Here is a 22,874-nt window from a genome sequence, read left to right as displayed (position 1 = left end):
GCACGTGGCTTTACTGGAAACCTTCTGCTAGAGTCTAGACTCAGCCATGGAGTCTGGTGACCTGTGGGAGGGAGCAAGGGCCAGAATGCCTGCTAAATCGCTCTGGGCCCCCAGCCCTATTCCTTAATCCCTTCTTAACTTTCCATCTGTCTCTGGTCTCCAGGGGTGCAGAATCACAACCCACCAGACCCTTCCTAGCTCCCGACCCGGCGCTCAGCAGCCGGGGCTGCAACACTTTCCCCCAGGACCGGGAAGGCGGGGGAGGGGGTTTGGAGGGGGCGGAGCTCGGCCTCCTGCTGCCGCCGCTGCTGCTGCTGCTGCTGCCGCCGCCGCCGCCTGCAAAGCTGTCGTCCCTCTCTCGGATGCTCAGGCTGGGCAGCGCTGGACAGATGGGTGCACCCCAGGCCTGACGGATGAACAGTCGGGCAAGTGAACTCTCACCTCTAAACTGGCTCTGCGCACGGCGGGGGCGGCGGCGGCGTCTGCAGCCCCGCGGTGGGGGCAGCCCCCTCGGTCTACGCCCGACTGCTGCGCGCCGCCTCTGCTCTTGGCATAGTAATTTCAGTTCCTGAACGCACGGAGCTCGCTCCGGGACCGGGCTGAGAAGGACCTCAGCTCGCGGGCCCGCCGGAGCCATCGGTGTGGCGCCGAGAGACGGTGCTTGGGATATGCGACGGGAAGCCCCCGCCGCAGCGCAGGCAGTGGCCCCGCCGCGCAGCGGAGCCGGGCAGAGCAGGTAGGAGACGCCCCCTGCGCACCTCCACCCGGCAGCCAGCGCGGGGGACCGGAGCCTGGTGGTGTGCTCTGTAGGGATGCGGAAGGGATTCGGTCCCACATTTTGCCCAGGGATCCTTTGCCTGTTGCTCTTGTCTCCGTCCCATTCTGCGCTCTAGGAGGGGCAGTCTTTCTCGCAGGTGATGAATTTCTCTGCAAGGTCATTGCTCTCTTTGGCTCTGGCTTTGAAGGTAAATGGGAGAAGACGCCTGCTGATCGTGGGCAGGGGGATTTATAATCAATCGGGTCTGCACACTGCGAATATCCGAATATGAGGGGTGTGTGTGTGTGTGTGTGTGTGTGTGTGTGTGTAACATTTATCTCATTTTCCTATGCTTATCCCCTTTAAGGTCAAAACATCATAGAAATATATATTACATATGGGTGTATGTATGTGTATGTATACACACACATACATAAATGCATATGTAAATAGGTTTTCTTGAGGTAGGCAGAGAAAAGAGGAAGGGCGGGCAGGGGTTGATAAAGGGAAATCGTTGTAGAGACGTGTTCACTAATAGAGGCGAACTTTGGAACCACATTAAATCAGGGTAGAGACTAGAGGTGATAAACGGTTCTTTCAAGATGGGCTTTAGAAGAGGTCTGAAGGAGCCTGTCAGCCAACACACAGAAGATCTTCGTGCTCTCCAGGCAGATGGAAACGATGTAGGCATCATTTCAGACGCAACAATGGACAGTGAAAGAGGGAAAAAAGGAGAGGTACTTAATATGCTACTGGGAAGTGAATTTTGGGTAATGGGAAGGCATCGAATCCAGACCAGGTTTCAAGGGCTTTCTGGAGGGGCATTGGGAGAAATCACTGCTTGGGGTGTAGGCAGTTCAAGGTTAAGACGATGTGAATGTCCACAAAGCAGCCGAGGAGGTGGGCAAAAGGCAAGGGCTTGGAGGGGGAGGGGAGAAACGGAGCTCTGAGCAGTCACTCAAGAAGCACCCACCTTTGAGTAAGGTGTCTTCTTCCTCTTGGTTAAAGCGGTACTTGGGTATGCTCCATCTAAATATTTTCACAACACATTTGTTTAAAGATCCATTGGACTATGTTTTTATTTTGTTTTCGCAAGGTATCTGGGTCACGGTGGGACTAGAAGAAACAAGTGTTTACAACACCAGCAAGATTTGGGAGAGAGGGTTGATTAAGGCTTTGCTTCATGAAATATTTACACATCTCCTGCGTGGGCTTTTGTTTGCTCTTGTTGGTGCTGCTGCATATTTTACTTTGATAATGCTTTGAGTGTACTTCGCCCGAATGTGCTTATTTTCCAGTTATAAACTATTCTTTCTTTTCGCATTGTGCTCACCATTGGCCTGCCCTGAGTAACAATTGTGGGAATAAAGGTACATGAGTCACAGCCCAAAGCAGAAAATCTCTGCTGCTATCTGCAAAAGACAGGAGTTTGCGTTAGAGAATGTTCTTTGAAATAGAAGCAGGAAGAACACTTTTCGAGTTTTTGTGTGTGTTTAGTTTTTCAAGTTCTGTGTGTCTTTAATCAGGGGAATAGGTTATTGATTCAAAAGAGGAAAAAAACCCAGCAATTGCAATTGCAAGTCTAGATGTTATATGATTGAAATTTGTTTTGGAAACAGCAGAGGAACTCATGGAGAGCCATGTACAGTGTGTTGTGGTGTGGTGAGTCTTCACCTAATCACTAACTAGACTTCTACGAAAATGATTAGGACAAAATCACAAGTGCATCAGCTTCACATGGGAAGTAGAGGACTGAAGCGTTATATGAGTCAGATCAGTGTCAATTGGAGGGCAGGCTGGATTCCAGCAAGCTGTTTTGAAATTTGAGTGTTTTAATTGCCTCAAAAGAATTGCCCAATATGCTTAATTATTTGTTCCTGCAACATTTTCTTAATTATGCCTCAACATACTTAAAAGACTATATTTAGATCCAGCTATCCTTCACTGTTTGAATTTCCAGTTGCAAAATCTGCAGCCTGCAGGAAACACGGAAATATTGGTCCTGGAACCACAAAATTATAAAATATTGGGCTCAGAGAAGGAGGACACATGATTCTAGTCACAGCTTATATTTGAGCTCTTTCATTGGCAGCTGCTCCTGCCCTTTATGCACTCATTCATTCACTTTTTCATGAATATATGTTGATACATTCAACATATATTTATTCCTGGACTAGACATGGTCCTAGATTGTGGAATAGAAGAATAAACAATACATAGTCTCAGCCTGCAAAACTTGGGAGGGACACTGCCAGCAACCGCTGGTGGAGTGCCCTGACAGGGTGCTGTGGAGGCCAGGGTAGAGGTGGAGAGAATAAGGAGAGTTTCCCATGGACCTGAAAGATGAAAGGACCTAGCCCGGTGAAGAAGAGAGGGAAGGACATTCCTGGCATGGGGACCAAAATAAGCAGAGACCAAGGAAAATACATAGCTCCAAGTGGTTGAAAAACAGTGTGAGTACATAAAGATAAGATGAGAATAGAGAGGGCAGCAGGATCCACCTACAAACTGAAGTCCAAAAGGCCTGCCAACTCATCTGGTCAGTAAACCATTTTATCTGGGTGACTTAGGTGAATGCATTCATTTTGAGGATCTATGGTATTCAGATTACCCAAATTTATATTCTTCAAATATCTAGAAATTATATTTACCTTAATTTACAATAGGCTGCTTAAAGGGGGAAAAGTCTTAATTATTTTTGGCTCAAATATTTCATCTACAAATGTCTACCACCTACTTTGCATATTAGAAAAATAAGAGAGAGAATGAGGGAATAGAGGTTTGAATTTTATAGAAATGAGTTATAAAAATTCAAGGATTCTTATTTTTATGAGAATAGGGCTCAGGGGAAAAGAATGACAAAGAGTGCATATTCTAAGTATTTATTTGTCCTAGATGACTCCAAAAGGCAAACATATGATAGTGTAAAAAACGGACTGAACCAGCAAGTAACTCAGGAACACAGGCTAAATAGACCCCAAAGGCCACATACATTTTTAAAAATTATTTTTTAAATGAGAGAAATAGTTACAGTAATCCCATAGTAATCATTAAGTGCCCTTCAAGAATGGCGCTTTTCAAACTAGCACACTGTGAAGTCAGTTTAGTGAGTCTGATCAGCATTTTTATTTTTGAAAAATAAAAGACTAAAACAGAAGAGTAAGTATTGTTCATGAAATTCCTTAAATATATATATATATGTGTGTGTGTGTGTGCACACCTGCATAATGGACTGTGATAAAAAATGTATACCTCATTATACATCATGTTCCAAAAAGTCTGAAAGCTACTGCTTTAAGTGATACAAAGAAGAGACGTTCCCAGTTTGCAAGATGCCAAGAGCCGACCAAGAGATCTGACAGATCTGATAGACAAGCATTTTCCGCAATATTCTGAATAGCATAATTGCCTGACTGAGGAAGGCAAGACTTACGATTTACTGAGTGCGTGGCAGTAAACTCAGAGAGCAAGATCCTTGGGGACTGAATTAATCTGGAAAGGCTTCAAGGAGGAGGGGGATCTTGAGTTAGTTTATGAAAGATGGATGGATCTGGCTGGGCAGTGAGGAAGGGGTGCTGATCTCGTGTCTATAGAAGGAGGAAACAACGAATGAGGGAGTAATGGCAGTTATATTTAAGAATCATTTAGAAAAGAAAAAATAAATATCAAGTTGGAAGAGAATTGCAGTAGAATTTCTGCTTGGACTGAAATATTACATGAATTACTTTTTAAAAAATAAATTTCATTGTGTATATTTAAAGTATACAACATGATGTTATAAGATACATACATACATATTTTATATATATTTTATATATATATACATATATACATATTTTATATATTTTTATATATAAACATATATAATGGTATACATTATATACATAAAATGTAAAATGGTGACGGTGTCTGTAGTGGAACCAAATAACGTATACATCATCTTTTGTATCTACTACTTTGTATCCTTTGACCTGGATGCCCCCTTTTCCTCCCCTGACTATCTTCACCCTGGTAATCACTGTTTTATTCTCTAGCTCTGTATATTTGACCTTTTTGGAGTTGTTAATTATTTTATGACTAAGATCTATTTTCCTAATACTGCTACTTTAAGAAAATCTAGCCAGAGTGGCCATAACATCATAAATCTGCCATTTCCTGCCATCTTTTTATTTATTTTGCAGTAATTTACTGGTTAGGCCTTGTTCAGTTGAATCTTACTGTTGAACTATTGACATTACGAGATACACCACACTGTGGCGTGATTATTTCATTTCTCAGAATGCAACTACAGTCGTTGGCGCAGAAGGCCGAGGTGGTCATGTGAGGAACTGACAGGCTGTGAAGATGAACCAGATCGCTTGGTAGCCATGAACTCGTAAAGGAAGGGCAGCATCTGCCATATTTTCTTTTCGTCAGTTGCTCTATGACTTGTCCATCTTCTTAGTTAGATATTTAAATATGTTTGTATGCATTTCTAGAAAATTTATTCTTGTGTTTTGCTGTACCCTAACAGTTATTCTGAGGAGACAAAGTTAGAGAAGAAAACCTTTACTTGTGTTCCTGAACATTTTCTTGGTGGGCTTCATTCAGCTCTTGCTGTCTTTTCTCTGGAATAGAACAATTTTGTGATATTTTCACCCTTTTAAATGAAGCTATACCTTTAAACAGAAGACCAGTGCCACTTAAGTCAGAGATTCATCTGCTTGAATTAGTTGATTTGGAGTGCAACCAAATATGGAACTTTGCTTTTTTTAAAAAAATAAAAATGACTTGGACCTCTTTCTTATCCGTATCAGAGTGTTCAAATTAGTGATAATCTAACTTTTTTCACATAAGAGTCAAGTCTGGAATAATAAAAACATTTAGAGTCTGCATTTGGATTGAAATTCTGAAATTACTGAATTTCAGAGAGAAAATGTATATACTCTTACAATTTGAATTACGCACTGTCTTGAATGCCAGTGAGAAAAGTTTTCACAGCTTTTTAACTGGGCATATTGGAGTTGGCAACATAGTAACAGCTTTCTAATTGCTCATGTCGGTAATTAAATTATTGGCTTTATTTTGAAGCTAGCAGCATAATGTGGGGCCCCAATTATTATTACCAGACAGTTATAAATGACCCTAATCTGAATCTGAATCTGAATCTGGAGGTGGGGCTTAGAAATCTGTATTTTTATAAAGGTCCCAAAAGGATTCCAGTACCCAGATTTGGAAACCATTGCCTTTATTTACAAAGAAATAAAATGATTACAGATGAGTCCCAGGGAAGTTAATAACTGTTTCTAGTCACTAATAGAGCTGAAGCTAAAAATCCAGAACTCCTCTTTCTAATTCCCTGCTAATTCTTGGCTAAGAGGAAAAGAACCAGGACCTGAAGACAATGTCCAAGAGTCTTCTCCATGGTGAGGGAGGAGAATCAGTTACTATGCACCCCTTCCTCCAAAATTGAGAGTCAGTTCAGTAAGTCTTTCTAAATGACAATGCCATGATCTCATCTCTGTCCCAAGGGTCCAGCGTAGCAGAAATATCGTGGGGATCAGCTGGGTGATCTAAGACAAGACAATTTCTTGGCCTTACACACCAGATTCCATTTAAAATTTTTAATTATTGGATCCTAAATAGTGTGGATACCAAGCCACCTCTAGAGGATTGGTTTAGTCAGGAGTCACAGCTTTGTGACACTTACAGAAGCAAGAGAACCCTTAAAAAAATTCTAGAGGCCAGAGAGTAAAAACTCACAATGTCAGGCATCTCCGGGGACCTCCGCATTGTTGCTAATTCAGTAATGGACAGCTGGAGGACGGAGATCTATCTCCAAAGCTCCTTTGACAATCACATTTGCATCTGTTAATTTTCTGGAGGAAAAAAGAGTTACAGAGAATTTTTTTAAAACTTGAATTGCAAATAATCCATCCAAGTGGGAGATCTGGTTTATGAAGAATAATCAGATGCTTTATGTTAATAGATTCTTGATTGTTTTTCAGAAATCAGTTGTTATTGATTTCTAAATAGCATAAAATTAAAATAACCATATTGTGTCTATGGGAGACTCTTCTCTTTCTTTGTAATGTATAACTTTGGTTAAATGAAATGCCTGAGGGAGTGAAGTGTTTGTGTGAACTATATTTTCTGAGTAATCGGAGCATTTTTTGTTTCAATTCTTGTTGACAATTTTTCTAAAATGTAATAGCCTGCAAATATTATCAGGATTTGAAATTTTGCATTGCCTCTGTGTCTTTATTCTGAATTATGACTGTACAGGACAGATATGCTGAATATAACATAGAAGTTTTTATTGTGTTTCTTCCTTTTTACTCTGTGATATGAATGTGCTTTCTCAGTATACATTTTTTTAAAATTGTTGTTCAAAAATGCAAAAGACATTTTACTCACTGTGAATTCCACTTTCTTGGAGTTTGATCTTTGTCTTTGGCATTATATCACCTTGAAATGCTCATTCCTTCACTCTAAATTAGTTTCTCAATCCACTCAAAGCATGGTTTAAAGCTCCATGATTGCAGCAAAACTTTTGTAATTCTGAAGACCTGTTTTTAATTTGTTTTATACATAGCATGATTCTTAAATTTATACTTAGTCGTATTGTTAATTAAGCATGCCTTTCTTTGAATTTTTCCATAAGGTATTTCTCCTTGAAAAATGCAGATAAAGATGAAGCAGCTAAAATTGTAATTGTTAATTAAAATTAAGAATTTTAAATTCCGGTAAAAATTGTAGTCAGAGCTAAAGTTAGTAAGTTAGTAAATGCATGTTCATTTTCACCTGCATCCTTGGTTGAGTAAAAATTGCTTATGACAAAGTGGGTATGGATGAGTGTTCTTGTTTTCATGTCGAACATGTTCTGAAAACAGTCAGAGAGCAGAAGTCTGTCATTGTCAGGGAAAGGGGCTGAGCTCTGATTAAGTGAGTGAAAATGCACTTACAGTCTCCTTTCACATGAGGGATTGTCTACCCAAGTGGATTCTCAGAGCAGAAGAAAGCTTTGCTGTGAGCATCTGAGAGACCTGATACGCTTCACTTTACCTGTCTGGGCCTCAGATTTGGAGATGTATGTACCAAATCAGAATTGAAAACTGGCAGTCTGTGGGCCTAGCAGGAAAACTGTGGCCTCCAGGTATTTATTTTTTAATTAAGCCAGTGTTTAAACATCAGATCTATTATAAAAAATGAAGCCCTCACCCACATTCTCTAGGCTGGAGCTGAACAGCAATATATATGCTACTTCATTACTTCGCTGTAGTCACCACTTCTCAATGTCTCACTGACATTGAGCATTTATACAAGTCACTTGTGCCCAACAGCTTCACTTAGTTGTGTTACTACCCCAAACCTGTAGGTATTGAGTCTGTAAAGTCTGGACTACTTAGGTGTTCCCTAAGTACCATTGAGCTCCAAAATGCTATGACTGTACTCATGAAATTGATGTGTCTACAAAGCAGAAAGGTAATGGCACCAAATATAGTTAACCCCCATCAACCATAGTGAGGGTCTAAAAATTTTGCAATATCAAAATATGTAGAGTCTGTGAAAGTTTAATGAATAAAAATTGAGTTAACATAGTCTGTTAAAGAATAACGGAGTTTTTCACCTGTGTACTTGCTTGCTTTTTACTGTACCACAAGTGGCAAATAAAAAATATTAGCAGTTTTAACAATAATGTAATTTATTTTTTCTTTACCTTAAAGACCAATGACTGAGATCTCACACTGGATTGCTTTATGTATTTTTAAATGCACCATATCTTTATCTTATGTATAACTTTTTATATATAGACCAAACTTGCATAGCTTCCTGAAAGTCCAGAGTGTATCTCAGTCTTTCAAGTGATGCTGCATTTTATTTAGCAGGCCTGGCAGTTGAGATAAACTTTCAGGAGTAGTATCAACTCATATCCCAACTTGTGTTTCTGTATAGCCTAGAAATGCTCAGTTAATGATTGCAGTAGGCTGTGTTTGCAACCCCTCTCTGAGGCTAGGCAGATCACTGCACAGTCTGGCCACTTGATTGTGTAGAACTGCTCTGTTACTATGGCTAAAAAATGAGGTGGCTGCATCAGGGTTGATTTATTCATGTTGCAAATAAAGACAAATGCCCTTTTGAGGCAACAAGATGGAAAACTCAGGCAGATCTCTTCGGTAGGGAAAGCTGTCTTCATAGCGCTCTGAAATCTCTCATGCCTTCTCAACTTCTGCTGCCACTTTCCTTCCTCATGCACACTTCGCTGCATACCACCCCCACTTCATGCCTCCTACTTTATTTCTAAAAACATCCCCTCATCTAATTATTAATCCTAAAGTGTCGGTGTTTCAACAGCTTCACTCCAAGAAGACAGTGCCGAGAATAGTACCAATCGAAACTAACAGAGGACACAGTGCCACATCGACTCTACGCTTTCTTTGGAGCGAGTGGCATTTCCTTATAGAATAGTGGCTGTGTTTAAGTATCAGGCGTCCTGTCACTGTAATGAACTGATAATATATATAAGACCATAGGTGTTAAAAGTCTTTAGAGATAAAGTTATTTTTCTGAAAGTGCCATTTAAAACACAAATTTAGTTCACTGAAATGTTTATGCTGTTTTATGAAGAAACTGTTCTGCTATTCCCCTGGTGGCTATTTTGATGTTTAGAACTATAATGATAGGTTTTTAAAAAATCCTCCCTCTGGGGTTTGTGGCTTTTGAGTGATGAAATCTGAGTCTCCGAGAGGGAGGGGAAAAGTTAATAACCTGAGCTGGACTGGATTGAGGGCATGTCAGCTCCTTCTACTTTGCAAATTGAATCAAAGCTTTCCTCCAACTGGAAATAGGAATTTATTTAGGAGGTGAGAGATAGAATGTGAAATGGGGTTGGTAGAGGGCCCTGGTTTAAGAAAGGTGAATTCTTTGGATCATTTAATAAATCTGTATCAAGTACTTGAGATATATATATATATATATATATACACACACACACACACATATACATATATATATACACATATATATATATGTATGTAAAATCCTGTTTTGTGTGCTAGGGACTCAAAATTGAATAATACATAGTCTGAACTCTCAAATAATTCCCAGACAACGGGAATAAGCTTAGTAATAAATATAGTTCAACAAGATTAGAATGGGCTCTTTTCCTGGTCACGATCTCAGAGAATTCCCCTGGTAGCCTAACAACCTGGGTCCCTCCTCTGTCCTAACCAAGCAGCCCTGTACCTCTTTCTTCCTTCCTGTATGCCAAGCAATTCAGCTTCATTTCCGTTCCTCTTCACAGCTTCACCACCTGCTTGCCACACCTGGGTTCCTTTCCTCCCTGCCAAGCTAACTTGAAAACAATATGTCTTTCCCATACTCCACTTCCTTAATGTTGTAGAAAATAAAGTGACAGACACATGCATTTTTGACTTAGTTCTCCTAAAAACAACTAAGAAGTAGAGAGTAGCAGAAGTGACAAAAACGGAACAGATATAAGATGTAGAATTCTTATAAGAGTCTGCTGGTCTGTGTACTATGAGAAATTTCTTTCTCATGAGGATACCAGAACCTCAGTGTAACTTCATTTCCATTTTTTTCCTATTCAAGAAAATATCCACACATGCCAGTGAAATGAGTAAGAGTGACATTATTATAGAAATAACTTGATTTTTGAGGTTAATATAATTCATTAGAGAAAACGGCTCTAAATTATACTTTAATAAATAATTTGCTGTCATTGGTACTTTATCATTGCTCATAAATTGTTTGTGATACACGAGTGTATTTTAAGACTGCTTAAGGGCCACTGTTTTAGATAATTGCTTAGACTCTCAGGAAGCTCTTCCACCCTTGGGGAATGATCTTGAGTCAGATCATTATTGGGGAATGTACCCATTCCAATGGGACTGTAAATACCCAGCTGTTTACGTAGCTGTTCTGTGAAATACCCCATGCCTTCTTGCTATCTTTTTATCCTGAGGAGGTGCTCACCACTCTCCATTGGTCTCCCTCTCCAGGGCTTCAACCTTGGAAGTTTAAGTGGTAATTCATGCCTCTGAAATGCCTAGTAAGTGATTCCATCTCTGTGTATTTGCCCCGACTGGGAGGAGAACCTCATTTGCCTTGGAGCGCAGAGACTGGTGGGGTATGGGAAATAAAAGAAAAGAGATGGAGCCTCCATTATAGAATCAATGATGATGAGTGGAAGAGAATGAAAGACCAACTAAACACATGCGGGAAGAAGGTTTAAAATTCATTAAAGAGTGAACAAGAAACAAAACAAAAAAACACTTGAGGCACTTTGCCATCTTGATTCTAGAGCATAAGAGAACCCTAATACATGTCTCCATATATATCCATCTACTTTCCAAAGGAAATGGGTGAGGGCTAGATTACAGATATGTATAAATCCTTCAAAATTTTATTCTTCAGGCTTATCTGCCAGTGACATCTTGCTAAAACCACTTCTCCTTTAAAGAAATCTCTGAGGTTTGTACTACTAAATAATAGCACATTAATAATTCCCCATTCTACAGATGAGGAAATAGATAACATAACTTGCCCAAAGTCCCACAGATGGTAATGGAGCTGTGTGAATTCAGTTGTTCAATGTCAAAGGCCATGAGCTTCACCGCTACGCTACACTGCAGGACTCTGTTGGTGATGCAAATCACAGTGGGTCAAAATGTAAGGACTCAGTACGATTTTATGGACTTCTGTCTTCTATCTTGGATTTCATCTTGTGTTGCTTAAAAAACAAATGTGAAATCTTCTAAATCAGTGATAAGACATTTAAAAAAAAAACAGGGTGAGTTCAAGGACAGGTATTTTAGGTTAAAATTTTATAGATCATTGCATAGGTGATAAAATTGGCAAACATAACTTTTTATCAAAATACCAGGTAACACATATGTTCAGCAAATAACATTTTTTTGTTTCTCAAAAGAAAAACCAAATGTGTTTCTTATGTCACATGTGCGTGCACACCCACACATACACATACGCACACACACACAGACACACACAAACAAGAAAAAACAAACATGTGTCTTGTTTAACTGCCTATGGACTTCGGACCTAGAAACTATTTATAGAACTAGTGTTTCCGTGATTGATGTTTTAATCATAGACATTCATTTACTTATGAAAGTTAAGCAATTCCTTATTATAGCTTACAGCTAAGTGTTCTCATTGCAAATGGAATACTAAGAAAAGAAAAGGTAATCCACACACAGGAGGCCTATTTCCGACAAATTCCTTCTTAAAACTGTAGTTCTAATGAATTAATGGTACTTGGTAGGAGGATGAATATACCTGTCTGTCCATTTAGAAAGTGAAAATCCAATAACTGAAAAAAGCCATGATTTCTGCCTTATTTTTTTAGTTCCTTAATAAGCAATTGATTTTTTTTTCTAGTAAAAGAAAATGGACAGAAATCACCTAGAGGCATTAGTCTTATTACTGGACCCTTTTAATCACTCTGGAATGTCTTTACCACCTCATGTCATTTCAGAATTCAAACTCTTTGTTCCCGGAGATAACACAGTAGAGGGCACTGCTTTTCAGAGTGCACATTTCCAGCAGTGACCTGTGAGAGGATCTTAGGTAGTATACAGATTTGCTTTGGATTTTAATACTTATGAATTTATTTAAATGTAGAAATATGTTCAGAACACATTTCAAAGTATACTTTTAAAAACATATGCTATGAAAAATAATATAACCAGTACATCAAACCTGTAATTTCACAGATATTATTTTTTAGGACAAGGCTAATATTTTCAATCAGTGCACCAGTTAAAGTCAATTGAATGAAAAATATTGAGTTAAAAAAAAATGGTTTAGATAGGCAGCACATGAGGCTAAAATCATGAAATGGGTACACAAATGTCACAGTCCCTGAAAGTGGTACATGAAGTCATGTCATTGCTCACGGCACCTCAGGTTCTCTCTAGAAATGAGAGGGCTGGTCCAGAAATCCCTAAGATCAATTCTAGCTCTGATGCCCCACCACTTGTTTTTTAAAATCTTGCTTGTTTTCTTCTTCATTCATGGGCTCATTTTCTGAATTTTAGGCCCTTTCTGCCTTTGTTGAAATCAAAACAGGCCCTTCTTATCTCTCCCTCTTCATCATCACCAAGCATGTATGCCTTCATTCATTTACACATGTAGTCATTTAGCCCTACGCCCTATGGAGAGCTTAGGGAATGTGGGCATGCAAGAAAGCTACAGAGTTCTAGACCTCTGACTTCTGTGTAAAATGAATATGTTTGTCTGTGTTTCACACTGAAGTTAAAGCCCTTGAATGAAAGGCCTGGACTTCTGCCATCATCTTGTCTTTGTAGTTCTTGGACGAATAAGAGATCTTCAATGGAAGACTCCTTCATTGATAAAATGCATTATCAAGGCTCACATTACAAATTTAAAATGTGTGTTGCTGTACATATGAGTGCATAATGTGTGAGAATGGAAAAAGGGGGGTCTACATTTCCTAGCTAGAAATGCCTAATTCTTGGGTCGTTTTGAATACAAAGGGAAAAAATTAGTACTTTCGTGTTTTGGAGTAGTCGTTAATACATCTTGGGTCTGTTAGAAATCTTTATAAGTCTGAGTCATATGAGGAACTTTAACACTTGTCAGTTTTTTGACCTTTTTGTAAACATCAGCTACATTGAGAGGGGCAACAAGTTTCAATAGTGCTTAGTGCTTTTTCATATAATTAAACTCCGAACACGTGGTTAAAGTATATGATTATTTTTCCTTGGGAATTTGTCCTTGAGAAACTTTGTTAAGATGTTTTAAAGCACTTGAGTGTGGTGAGTATAAATTGTCACAAACGTTTATGTGATGTCAATGGAGCTGTTTTATGCTTGCCTTTAATTCATAAGATTTTGCTATAGTGGTGAAAAGGATATAGCAGTGGTTTCCTGCTGGAGTTTCTATATAATAGTGAGAAAAGCATCAGAGGATGTAGTTGGTTGTGGTTGTTTGCTCACACCCTGCTGCTCTTTTCTTTTTTGTAAAAAACAGGAAGCTGAAATGTGTTCTTTACTTAGTTCAATTGATGTTTAATAAGGACTTATCTGTGTGCCAGTATGGGAGGATGTAAAAATGAGAAGATGCATCCCTGCCTTTAAAGACCATAAAATCTTCAGAAATTATGTAAAACATTAGGAATTTAAGTAAAAAGGTCGAAGTGCTTCATGGCAGTAATTATTTATTCTCAATGCACATACATTATGATAAAAATTGATTAACTGAAATTGGTTTCAATTCTCTTTCTTAGACGAGGTGGGTCTCATTTTGTTGCGCAGGCTGGTCTTAAACTCCTGGGCTCAACTGATCCTCCCACCTTTGCCTCCCAAAGTGCTGAGATTACAAATGTGAGCCACCATGCCCAGCCTGTTTTCAAAATTTTAATGTTTAGATTTCATCATGAGTGACATAGCTTTCCAAGTGTCACATTAAAACAAATTTCGAAGAAGCAGCTAATTCACTCAAGTAGTTTTTAACTCATTATTATGCCGAAGTTCAAATTAATTGTTAGTTTTTCGGTATTCTCTGGTTATGGAACAGACTCCCAATTCCTCGGCTTACCAGTTTTGAGAGGAATTGTGTAAAAGAGCATATTCCAAGTCCCTATCCCCAAAACAAGGGAGAATAAAATAACATACTTAGGCTCAGTACATTAGTACTATTTCATTTGACAATATCATAAATTTTAAAAAAGAAAGGCAGCACAAAAGAATATTTTTAACCAAGTACGTATTCTGAATAGAAAAGATTTAGTGGAATCCCTATCACTTAGAAAAGCAGAACCACTATGGTAATATGGAATAATGGATTTATTTTCAGTTTTAGACCTTGCACAATTGTGAGAGCTTTGCAGTTGCTTTCACATCTGGTATGGAGCTAAAGTTATCATAGGTTAGCAGAGCTGGCAACTGGGAAGAAAAGCTAGATTTGAAGTAGAGCTGAGCAAGGGCAAACTAGAATCTGCAGGAGAAAATGAAACCCATAAAGATAAACTGGAACTTGTATTTGACTCATACTTCTCCAGCCTCAATGACCCTGACTTGAACAGCCCAAAAGGGACTGGCACTCTTCACTGCAAAGCCATTTGTGCACCTGGCCCAGAAACCAAAAGAGGAGATCTGTGGGGAGCCAAAGTTCCGGCAGCCTGGCTGCTGCCTGACATGGACAAGGTGAGCTGGGAGGTCAGTGAGCTGCACTTGCTGACTACACTGACCTTCAGAGCAGAATACTGCTGTTTCACTTTTACCTTCCAAAGGTCACACGAATTTCCCTTGTAGCCAACTGGAATGAAGAACGATTTAGGAAAGGGAATTCTGGGAATGAGTTTCCATCAGATGTAAGACAGTGGTATAAAACCACCATAGAGGATGCTAGCCCATAAAAGGAGAAATGTTTGCAGTCATTTCTGCAGAAAGTCCCTTGCTTTTAAGTTCTCCAAGAAACCTTCCAGCTGAAGGATAGCTAATCCGTGCTGTTCATGAACTATGTTTAAGAAGTTTTCTTATATAGACTTCTATAGACTTATGCAAATTTTCTTCTATACACAACTAGAACTTGTTGGTTTACTTCCATTCAAAAACTGAAGTTTCAGAAGAAGTAGATATTAATGTAAAGAAATCCCAAGATTCATGTCATTTACCACTGAACTCATCTCTCCAAGGTATGCATCATCCTGCAATATAAAAGTTAATGAGATTAACTCCCATGTGGCTGGTTGATGTAGTGACAAACTTATTTTCTGCCACAATAGATTCTAATCTCTATTTTTAGATTTCTGTAGGTGCTACAGAAGGTTTATATAATATGTTACAGAAAAATGAAAGTTCAGTTAAGAAGTTGCCTCCCCCATGTTTCTTTTATTTATTGTTTTGTTTTGAGTCTCTTGCTTGTAAGGATGTGTGAATTGGTGCTGTATGAAGTGGTGAGTTTACCAGTGGTGGAAGCCAGATGCTATAGCCATCAATAAATGGCTATAGCGTTTAAATGGAGATTGGCCTCTGTATCTTCTGAGAACCTTTCCATTTTCAAGATTCTTTGAGTCTTTATCGGTGACCCTCAACCTCTTTTTTGCCCCAACTCACTTGACAAATAGTATGTACAGATCAGGTCCCCTCTGTAATTCCAATTTCTTCTCTCTCACCTAAAAAACACATTGAAATATATGTGATCTAATTTGTGAAGTTAATTAATTAATAACTCTTAATTTCTTACTTAAGTACCAGTAATAACAATCTTGTCTTTTGTATAAGCACAAGAAATTTATTACACAAATATTTCACAATCCCAAATATATTTTCCAATTTAGCCCTTGGTAAAGCAAGAAAACAGAAATCTGTTTTTTCAGACATATAAATGAAAATGGAAAAATTCATAAAAAGGGAAGAAAGTATATAGTTTTATTAAAATTCTTTTGGTGTTCCCCAGTTGACAAAATTAGCCAATACTAGATTAGCCTTTGGATGTATTAATTGTGTCACTGTATGTGTTAATCTAATAATCTAATCTGATCACATAGAAGCATTTATTTAAGTAGCATGTGTTATTTGCAAATCCCTGCACTTGGGAAGGGGTGGCAGAGCTTCATGTACACAAAGATGACTAGGAGTTTTTCCTTACCTGCAAAGAAACCTTTAGTCTAGTGGGAGAGCTAATACAAAGAACCAAATGAAGGGAGAGGAGGAAAAACTGAATGTGGGCTAAGTATCAAAGTAGAAATATTTTGGTTCTAAAAAGAAGAAATGTTAAAATTCCATCCCACACTATATACTAAGAACAGCAGAGAAAAAGAAAAAAAAAAAAAAAAAAGCCCTGACAGTACCAAGTGTTGGTAAGGATATGAAGCAACTGGAATGCTGCTATGTTACTAGTGAGAATACAAAATATGGTAGAGACACCATGGAAAACATTTTGGCAGTTTCTTATAAAGTTAAACGTTCACTTACCATATGACCACTCCTATCTAGCTAAGTGACAGGAAAACCTATGATAACATAAAAACTTATTTATAGTGGCTTTATTCATAATCTCCAAAAATAGGAAATAACTCAAATGTCCCTCAACTAGTAAATGAATAAACAAACAGTGGCACATTCATGTGGTGAAACAATGTCCAGAAATAAAAAGGAACAAAGTATTGATATGCACAACAACAAGGATGAATGTCAAGTACATTATGCTAATTAAAGAAGCCAGACTGAAACAACTAGGTGCTTTTACATTTATGTGACATTCTGGAGAACACAAAACTATGCAGGTGGAGAAAGAGGTCCGCATTAAAGGTGAGGAGAGTTTGACTACAAAGTGTCATGAAGGGGAATTTCTTGGTGGGGAGCAATGGAAATTATTTTGTCTTGATTGTGGTAGTGGTTACACAGAAGCATTTGTCAAAACTCATAGACCTGTACACCAAAAAGAGTAAATGTAACTGTATGAGACTTGTGTTAATTCTTAAAGAAAAGATCCAGTCCCAAATCATGGTCAGGAATATGGCGTCCTCCTAGTTCTGAGGTCCGAAAAGCAGGCATATGGAGGAGATATTAATCCTGCTCTCTGTTTATTGACACAGAAAAATGTGCTCTCTGAACAGATTTGCACTCTGATGTCCAGAAATCTTGGGTTAGTTTCTGTCTCAAACATCTCTTTAAATGGATGGAGGCAAGTATCATGGGACCCTGGATGTCAGCTGACAGTTCTGTTGCCTAAAATAATGTTATGTTCACCATCTGGTGAGCGTGTGTGGGAGTAGTGTGTGCTCACTGTCCTCTGCTGTTTGTGTGTGAATGGGGCATGCGGCAGTCTCTCCCCAACCTCATACTCACAGAAGCTGAGAGAAATTATTTATTCCAATATTGTTTATTGAGGTCTTATTAAATGAGAAGTCCTGCACTACATGCTGTGAGGGCTAAATAGGGAGCTTCTTAGAGTTCCTATCAAAAATGGAGCTTATAGCATGAGAGATAAGACATATGCCTCAATAACTAATTCAGTCAGATTATGGTAAATCCTATAATCGAGGTTTCCTCACTGTACTATGGCTGTGGAGAAGAGAAAGTCCTCACTTCCTGCCGAGGGTATCAGGAACGGGTTATTTTGTGGAGAGTATGGCATTTGTCCTGAAACTTAATGCTTCCAGCGGATCCTAAGCCCTTTGAGAAATGGATCCTTCCTGCCTTATTCACCTGCTTTTTTCCATACCTAGCCCAGTCCCTGATACACTATTGCTCCATCAATGCTTTGGTGTTAATTAATGAATAAAAGAAAGAACAGTCAGCATTTTCAAAGGCAGAGAAGGCAGTCCAGGGGGCATGGCCTGAGCAGAGGAATGCAGGCAAATGCTTCAAGCGTATTTGAAACACTAAGAGTAGGGCCAGGTACAGTGGCTCACTCCTGTAATCCCAGCACTTTGGGAGGCCTATGCAAGAGGATGGGTTGAGCCTCAGGAGTTTGAGGCCAGCCTGGGCAACATGGCAAAACTCTGTCTCTACAAAAAAATACAGAAATTAGCCGGGCATGCTGACGCGTACCTGTAGTCCAGGTCTCACTCTGTCGCCCAGGCTGGAGTCTAATGTGTGCCACTGCCCTCCAGCCTGGGTGACAGAGTGAGTCCCTGTCTCGAAAACAAAACAAAACAAAAACACTGAGAATAGTTCAGCTTGGCTGTAGTATGGGAGGATATGGGAAGCAATGTTTCAAAATGGTGTTGGAAACAAACTGGAGAGTGCCAGGTTAAGTGATTTGAACATTTTTCAGTCTTAGAAGTTACTGACAGACTTTTGAGCTGAGAGTGATGTGATCAGATCTGTGTTTTAAAAAAGATGTCATTTAACAATGATTATTAGACAGTCACTATTAGTGATTACATAAGCTGCATTGGAGCAGTGGAAAAACTGTGTCTAAGGCAGCTGTGCCTCATGCATGAAGGTACAGGCAGTTGTTGGACTATTACACCTGGAAAACAGGAATCAGAAGACCTGGGATCAAGTCCTCACTTTGCTTCTACACTGTGTAACAAAATTCATACATTTCTGAAACCTCAGTTTTTGTATCTGTGAGGTTAGTGTGGAAATTATAAGAAGTAGTATCTGTGGGAGCTTGTTTTATTTTAAAGAGCTATATGAATGTAAATTATATAGAGACTCAAATTATTGGCATTTGAGTCTCGGCTGTTGGAAAGATAGTTGCAAATGTTTCTGGAGAGAGATGCCACAGGAGTTGGTGACTCTATGACTCTAGGAGGTAAGGGACAAAAGCTGTCAAAATGACTTCAGGTTTTGACTTGGAGAACGTTGGTGCCATTAACAGAATTAGTGATGTCAAGAGGGAAAGTTTGTTTTGGCAGAATGATGTTGAATCTAGTGGTGGATATTATTTGGGACCCTGGCAGAATATGCAGGTCAGATATCTGGCCCGCACTTATTATATAATAGAAGACGACCAGGCACGTGAGGAAAGGGAGATGCCTGGATTGAGAGCAATTAAGGTCAGTACCATTAGATATCCTAAGATTAGAGGAGATTATCAAGGACAGGAAAGAAGAGGCCTGAAGGAGAGAATTTTCAGTAAAACCAACATTTCAGGTCAAAGAAGGAATTAGTTTGATCTAAGCCTACAAAGGGATGATCTGAAAGTGGAAAGAAAAGTCGACATAGGAAAATGTCAGAGAGGTAACCAGTGGTGAAAACGATGCCATGAGTTCAAGGTAGATGAAGAATAAAATTCTGTTTCTTGATCTTAAAACTGAAAAACTAATGCCTGCCTGTGGGCTTGTTGTGGAGGTAAATAAGTGACAGTGCTGAGTGCCATCTCTTATACACAGGAGGAGCTATTATTAGTACTGTTATTGAAATTTATTCTCATTTTTAACGTTACCCAGATCTTGTGAGGGTTATATGTGATGGTTCCTTTTTAAGATAAATCATAGGCTAAATTTGCTGCATAATAATATCTCCTGACCTTTAAAGGGTAAAATGTAGTTCAGCCCCAGTTTTAGAAGAACTGCATACTGTTCTGACAAGAGCATATTGTTTTTCTGAAACTCTCATGAGAGTGCCCTGCATGGAAAACAAATTCCCCTCATCCAGGCCAAAGTTGAATCCTATCAAGGTACACAGAATAAGAACAACTTGCTCATCAGCTGCCTGCTGCCCTCATGTAGAATATATTAAACCTGAATTTCACTCCTGAAGTTTGCATTTATGCAAACTTAATTGACCCAGAAAATCATTTGTGAAAAGGAAAAAGTTGAAGAGAATATTGGTTTAATATATACCCTTTCAACAATTTCTCATAAATGAGTGACCAAGACAGCATAGAACGACCATCAAGTCTATTTGTGTCATACTGATTATATTTTATTCTTGATATAGAAAGCCAAGCAAGAGCTAGTTGGCTTTGCAAAGAAAAAAACAAAAAACCTTTCTTTGGGATCACATGTCTTTTCTCAAATCGGCCACCTTAAAAATGTATGCAGTTAAGAAGTCACAGAGAGAAAACAGACACGGCTCAGGGACATCTGCCACTGCTCTGGGAAAAACTATCCAATGCCAGGAGCAAGATTCTGTGAACTGCACGGGCCCTTGAGGCACCGAAATTAGACAGTACATTATTCCGTGTGTTCAAATGATCAGTCAAAAATCATGAGCACTCCCAAGAAAATTGATGAAAACAATTTTTTTGGTCATTATATGATATAAGTTTACTGGCCTGACACTGAAACTAGTGCAAATTTTCTTCCATATTTGCAGGGGTCGGTAAAAATCAAGATTATCATGGCACCAGCCTGTCAGTCTTTCTTAACTTTAGGATTTATTATGGTTTTCCTAATATTCAATAACACTTCTAAACACTCCCAACATTTCTCTCTTCTTTTTCATTCCACATTTTATTTAATGGAGTCATTCATGTTTTACTCGTTTCAGGGTTAGAACTTTGAAATAGTTTCTGGAATTAAATCCATTTTCTTAACCTGGCATTGAAGTCTATTCATAATAGGCTTGTGTCTAGAACTGAATTTCCCAATGAGTATCCCAAGCCCCAGCCCATTTTCTTCCCATCCCAGCTCTTCCTGCATATACTTTTAAGTTCCAGGTAACAATCTACCACAGGGACCACAGTAAGTCTGTACCTCCCTGCCTTTGAATCTTTCCTTAGCCTCTTCCCTCTGCCCAAAGGCTCAGCTTTTAAAACCCAACTCGAATATTTATGCGGTGCTAGGAAATAGCACATAGTTCAATTTGGTCAGTTTCATTGTATTAACCACGGGTTGTAACATATACAACCCCAAAATTTCAATAGCTTAAGGAAATAAAATTATATGCATTTTTTAAAATCTCTGCCAAATACCTCCAAAATACCTTTTAAATTCATCCTAATATTAATTAATCATTTGCTTTCTTGCTCTCTCATGGCATTTTTCTCTACATGTCTAGTACAAGAGTTATTTTTCATGGTGTATCTTCCCTGAAATATTTAGTTTTGGAGGCCAGTTTTGTATGTCTTGTATATATCTTTGTATAGCCCCCACAGAATTTAGCACAATGTCTTGTACATAAGAAGCCTTAATAAATAGTTCTTGAATTCATTTCAGTTCTCTATTGAGTTCACTACTGAATTCCTCAAGATTCTGAGGGTAGAGTAGTTGTTTGTTTTTTTAGAGAGAGGGTCTCCTTATGTTACCCAGAGTGAAGTGCAGTGGCTATTCACAGGCATGATCATAGCTCACTATAGCCTCAAACTCCTGGGCTCAAGTGATCCTCCTGCCACATCCTCCCAAGTACCTGGGAATACAGACACATACCACTGGGTCCAGCTGGAGTAGTAGAATTCAAAAATAATTTGCTTTCTAAGTATTTTGGGGGTACTACCTTCTAAATCCTTGTAAGATTAATAGTTATTTCTTTTCGTGTGTTGTTTTAAGTGTCTTGGTGTCTTCATTGTAATGGGAGAAAGAAAATATTTTCCCTATCATTAATGGGTGACTTTTCTTTTTTGAGAGTCTTGTTTTCTCAAAGGAAAAAGAGAAAATTAATGTATAAAAGGATATGTACATAAGAAACAAAAAAAAATTGAATGGGAGTCACATTCTAAAAAACACAAAGATAAAAGGCAAGAGAACTATAAAACTTTTTAAAGTAAGCTTTCTGAATATGATGAGGTAGATTCTCTGACAAAGAGAAATACCCGCTGTGATAAAGACACAGTGTAGGAAAGCACCAACGAAAGGCAAACTTGGCTGAAAGGGAAATACCAAAGCTGTTCCCAAGCAGGTCCCAGACAAAGAACAAGCAAAAGATTTTGCAGACCATCATTATACCATAGTTGTAATGAACACCGTCTGCCTGATACCATCTGTACAACTTTAATAAGACCGTCAGCAAAAACCATAGTTTAGTTGAAACATTCTTATGTTTTGCAAGTTGGTGTTCCTCCTAACTTCTGCCTCCTTTCACTACCGTTGTTAAAACAGTCAGAGAATATCACAACTACTCAAGCATTATTTTTCTTAATTTTTATTAACAAATTAATATGTCATCTTAGTTTACATATATATATATACATACACATGTAATTGAGCAACCTCTGCAAGAAGGAAAATGTCTAAAAGTTAAAGAAAACGATATGTTCTGCAAAAGAAAAAGTGAGAGAGCTGACAGTCTTTGCAACTGAGGAAGTCAGGCTAGAAAATGATTAATCCAAATGAAGAACTAGTATATGGCTTTTCTTTCCCCTGAGGATAAATTAAGCAGTTGGAGTAGCAGAGTTAGAGATTTAGGCAAAAGAATGAGCATTCTAACAAGCTACTTATCCATAGTAGTTCCCTCCCAAACAGCAGTTCATGAAGCCAGTTCTTCTTGGATATACTGATTTACTTTGCATGCCTTTTCCCCATCTCTGTCAGTTTCAGTTTGTTTACAGAAGAATATTTTAGGAGTAATTGTGGAGAAAGGAGATAGTAAAATTTGGGAAAAGTAAAAAGAAGTGAATTGGGTGACAGAACAGGAAGTTGAGATATTTGTGATGCAGCCTGAGGTGTCCAACACATTTTCAGAATTAAAATGTCATGTTATAAAGCATGATCTTTTGGTTATTCTATGATTGT

General features: G+C 38.6%; 1 protein-coding gene across 2 annotated transcripts in view; it reads left to right on the top strand.

The window, feature by feature from the left end:
• Window positions 1–319: 319 nt before the first annotated feature.
• The window catches only part of GPRIN3 (GPRIN family member 3), a 65,997-nt gene continuing 43,442 nt past the window's right edge, over window positions 320–22,874 (top strand). The window contains exon 1 of one of the 2 annotated variants that reach the window (XM_002814967.4): window positions 320–736. The gene's annotated coding sequence lies outside the window, so the exon portion shown is untranslated. Of the gene's footprint in view, window positions 1,495–22,874 lie in introns of both variants that reach the window. The other variant, XM_054554162.1, reaches the window with a different exon arrangement.

This window comes from Pongo abelii, chromosome 3 (assembly GCF_028885655.2).
Source record: "Pongo abelii isolate AG06213 chromosome 3, NHGRI_mPonAbe1-v2.0_pri, whole genome shotgun sequence".
NCBI classification, from domain to species: domain Eukaryota; kingdom Metazoa; phylum Chordata; class Mammalia; order Primates; family Hominidae; genus Pongo; species Pongo abelii.
This window is presented reverse-complemented; position numbering and strand designations above follow the sequence as displayed.